General features: G+C 39.4%; 1 protein-coding gene across 1 annotated transcript in view; it reads left to right on the forward strand.

Moving 5' to 3' along the window:
- LOC135198332 (G-protein coupled receptor GRL101-like) overlaps positions 1-5,000 on the forward strand; it is a 245,905-nt gene that overhangs the window by 180,238 nt on the left and 60,667 nt on the right. The window lies entirely within an intron of this gene.

Below are 5,000 nucleotides of genomic sequence, written 5' to 3' on the forward strand. Positions count from 1 at the left end.
GGTGTTTTATATCTCCTCCTTCCATTATTCCCAGGTATTTGTATCCTGTCTCATCTATGTGTTTGATGTTGCTCCCATCTGGTAGCTTTATCCCTTCAGTTCTCGTTACTTTTGCCTTTTTGTATGTTGACTAAGGCGCATTTTTTCTATTCCAAACTCCATCTTGATGTCCCCAGATACAATCCTTACAGTCTGGATTAGGGTATCTATTTCCTTGATGCTCTTACCATACAGCTTGATGTCGTCCATGAACATCAGATGGTTGATTCTGTTGCCTCTTTTCTTGAGTTGGTACCCTGCATCCATCTTCTGTAGTACTTTTGTCATGGGAATCATGGCTACTACGAAGAGTAGTGGGGATATTAACCTCTGCTAGTCTTATTCCAGAGCTTGTAAGTATTGTATTCCAGTTGCGCATTGTATTTTTGAGGAAGCTGATGGTATTTTCCTCTGCCCCATATATTTTCAGGCATTCTATTAGCCATGTGTGTGGTATCATGTCGAAGGCTTTCTTATAGTCTATCCATGCCATGCTTAGGTTGGTTTTCCTTCTCCTACTGTTCTTCATTACCATTTTGTCTATCAGGAGCTGGTCTTTTGTGCCACCCCTACACTTCCTTCTGCAGCCTTTCTGTTGGTGGGGGATGGTGTTTGTCTCCTCTAGGTAGTTGTATAGCCTTTCACTGATGATACCTGTTAGTAACTTCCACATTATTGGTAGGCAGGTGATAGGCCTGTAGTTACTGGCTATATTTCCCTTACTCTTGTCTTTTTGTACTAAGGATGTTCTTCCTGTGGTCATCCATTTGGGTGCTTGGTGATTTGAGATACAATGCTGGAGTTGTTCTGCTATTCGTGAGTGTAGGGCCTTGAAGTTTTTGAGCCAGTATCCATGGACTTCATCAGGACCTGGGGCTTTCCAGTTTGGCATTTTCTTTAGTTGGTGTCTGACTGTGTCTGTCGTGATCTCTGTGAATCTTTGTTTTATTCTCCCTGTTTCTTCTTCCTTGACTTCCTGGAGCCATGTTGCATGTTTGTTGTGTGATACCGGATTGCTCCATATGTTTTCCCAGAGTCTCTTACTTGGTTCGGCTTCAGGAATTTCTGGGTGGTTGTCTTCCCCTCTTAGTTGGCTGTATAGTCTTTTCTGGTTGGTTCCGAATAGTTTGTTCTGTTGGTATCCCTTATTCCTGTTCATGTACCGTTGGATCTTATGTGCTTTGGCCTTAAGCCTCTGTTTTACATCTTCTATTGTGTTGTTTAATCCCCTCTCTGTATTTTGTATTTCTCGTTGAGTTCCTCCCTTGTTTTTCTTGCTTCTTAGCCTTTTTTCCGCCATCTCTTTCAGTTTACTCAAGTCAGATCTCATCACCATGATTTGCTTTTCCAGGCGCCTTTTCCAAGGAGGTTGCTGTTTTGGTTTCTGTTGGGTTGGTTGTGCTGGTGGTGTTGGTGTTCGAATTCCCATCAGTTCTGCTACTAATCTTGCTCCTGCATATGTCAAGTTATTTGTTTCTGTGATACTGGTGGTGTGTATTATGCCCATTATTTCATTGACCTCACTTGTTTTCTCCCTTAATTTCTTGGTTGTAGGCTTTCATGGAGGGGATCTTTGTTCTCTCTGTATCTGGCTCCATCCATTGTCTAATCTTTTCTACCCATTCCGTCCTCTCTGTTACTTCGTCGGTGTTTCTTCGTGTGTCGTTGTTTGATACCTCATCCTCCCTGTCGTCTTCTGTGGCATCGTCTCTCAGTTCGTCTTCGTGTAATTCGTTGTCGTGTGACATTTCCCTTTCCAGTTCTTCTCTTTCTGTTGGGGAGAGCCAGTTCTTTTTCTTTATGTTCCTTACTTGGTCTGCCAGCCTCTGCTCTGTTTGGGGGGTGTTATTCCTCTCATTCCAGATGTTGACCAATCTTCTTCTATATCCTCTCTCCGTCGGGTTGCTTCTGAGTAGCATCTCCATATTTCCTTATTTTCTTCTCTTGTCCATTTCTTCCTTTTTGCCTCTGTAGCTCCAATCTCAGGCTGTTGATTATTGTCGTTGTGGTGATCAGTTGCTGGATGACGACCTCCAAGTACCTGACCGTCTTCCCCTTCAATTGGGTTGAATACCTGGTTGCCGGACGAAGCTCCTCTGTTGCCAGAGGTTCCATTTACGTCGTTGTCGTTTAATCCTTCATTTCTTTCCATCATTGCTGAGTTTTGCTATTTAACCCATAGCTGGACCCTTACTACCATCACGGGATAGGTACTCATTTACAGCTGAGTAGACTGAGGAAATTATGGTAAAGATCCTTTCCCAAGGAATCAACGCCGAGAGCGGTCACCCATCCAACGACTGACCAGAGCCAATGTTGCTTAACTTGACTTAAGTCTATTGACGACCTAACCCACTCCTCCACGGCGCCACATATTATTATTATTATTATTATTATTATTATTATTATTATTATTATTATTATTATTATTATTATTATTATTATTATTATTATTATTCGACCAAGTTTACAGAGAAAAATTACCTTACGAAAACAGGCCTAAGCACTCCAACCATTGTGGTCAAGACCTAAGCATCTGCATTCACTAAATACTCGTTATACTCCAAACATTCGGTAACATTCACTAAACACTCACTTAGTCGTAAACATTAATTAAACAATAAACACTCACTAAACCCCAAGCACTCATTAAATATTAAATGCTTACCAAACCCTAAATACTTATTAAATACTAAACAGTGAATGAACATCCATTCATTAAAACTCAATAAACACTTACACACTAAACATTTGCTAAACACTAACATTCACAAAACATTCACTAACCGCTCATTTAACATTCGCAAAACATTCACTAAAACCCGAAACACTCACTGAATACTCACACACTAAATATCCACTAAACACTACCATTCGGAAGAGATTCACTAAACGCTCACTTAACATTCACAAAACATTCACTAAAACCCTAAAGACAAAACATTCACTGAATACTTACACAATAAACATTCAATAACATTCACAAAACATTCACTAAACCCTAAAGACTTAGTAAACATTCACTGAGTACCGACACATTAAACAGTCACTAAACCCTAAACATTCATGAAAAAACATTCACTAAACGCCTACTCATAAACCCTAAGAATTTGCTAAACACTTACTCATTAAACATTAACTATAGAAAAAATTCACAGCCCCCCTGATTTTTCATTTCTCTTCTTTCCTTTACATTAATGTAAGGTGATTATTTCTGTGGTCTAGTTTGCTCTTATATTTATTCATAATCTTCTTGAGAGAATGGAAATGTTCGAAATAACTTGGTGTGTGGAGAGATTGTTTAAAAAACAGAGATCCTCTGTGTCCTTCCTCAGCCAGGTGTATTATATCTGACGAATTTTACACCAGCCAAAAAAAAAAAATCGACTATATTAACAACAATATTCATTCATAAAACTGATAATATAAAAATGTATCCATGATTTCATTAGTATGAAATCAGTTGAAACCAAAAGAAGGTAGTCCCGCTTCGATAAAATAAACCGAGTAGGCTATAGAGCAATTATTATGATCTGTACCCTGACTATAGCGTATATATTACATATGTATTACTAACTATTTAATGGGTGCGTATTACTCTATTTAACAAATGTTATGTACATAGACATTTTACAGCAATAACTCTAGTAATGATAAGAACTTACATGCTACTTTACAGTGCCAAACTTCCAGCCACCGCTACATTAATTTTCATCTCGTAAACAAAGCTAAAACGCGAGTACTATAAATGGAATCGGTTGCTTACTTGACAAAATAATAATATGACCGAATTATTATGGGCCTACAGATGACTGTTATTTATATGAAACAAATAAATAATTTTTGGGTTAAATAAATACAAAGGATTTAGAAAGGATAAAAATATTTATTCATATCACGATAATGTATAATGCGGATCAATAGTAGCCTACTATACTAGTCTAGACATTAATTATCAGGGCTTGCCCTTCCCCCTGCCCACTTGTTAGGGTGTGTCTGTCAGGGGGAAACCACCCACTAAAATGTCTGTCATTACCATCACAGCATTCTAGGATATGAAGTGCTATTGGAGTACACATTTTAGTTAGTATCTTCAGTGTTGAATGCAGTTCCTGTCTCCCACTCTCCCCCTCCCCCTCCCCACTTGTTGTGGGGTGTCTGTGAGCAGGTAACCACCCACTAAAATGTCTGTCATTACTATCACAGCATTCTAGGATATGAAGTGCTATTGGAGTACACATTTTAGTTGGTATCTCCAATGTTGAATGCAGTTCCTGTCTCCCACTCCCCCTCCCCCTCCCCACTTGTTGTGGGGTGTCTGTGAGCAGGTAACCACCCACTAAAATGTCTGTCATTACCACCACAGCATTCTAGGATGTGCAGTACTATTGTGGTACAAATTTTGCTTGGTATCTCCAATGTTGGATGCAAATCCTGTTTCCCCCTCCCCACTCGTTGTGGGGCGTCTGTCAGGGGGGTAACCACCCACTAAAATGTCTGTCATTACCACCACAGTATTCTAGGATGTGCAGTGCTATTGTAGTGTAAATATTACTAGGTACCTCCTTAGTTTGATCTAGATTCAATTAACGCCCCCTTTTCAGTGCGTATGTCAGGGGGAACCCACCCTCCAAAATGTCTGTCACTGGCCATTCTATAATCAGTAGAGTCTGCAGATATATTATATATTAGTTTCATCTGGTATCTCACATATTGGATCTAGACCAAAAATCTAACAAGCAATTAGTGGTGCTTGTTAAGTAAGCCACCTATATATTTTCGGCAGACGGTCAGTTTCAGTTTACAAGTCTACTCCTAAATACCAGTAGGGGTTACAGTCGGTATCTCGTTCGTTGTATCTCAATGGTCCGGGCTGTGGGACTATGATGTTGTCTGTTATCGTTAAATATATTTAATTTCGGTAGTGTAAGTTTGTTTGGTGACTGCTAAATCAAAAGAAG

This window comes from Macrobrachium nipponense, chromosome 22 (assembly GCF_015104395.2).
Source record: "Macrobrachium nipponense isolate FS-2020 chromosome 22, ASM1510439v2, whole genome shotgun sequence".
In the NCBI taxonomy this organism is placed as follows: domain Eukaryota; kingdom Metazoa; phylum Arthropoda; class Malacostraca; order Decapoda; family Palaemonidae; genus Macrobrachium; species Macrobrachium nipponense.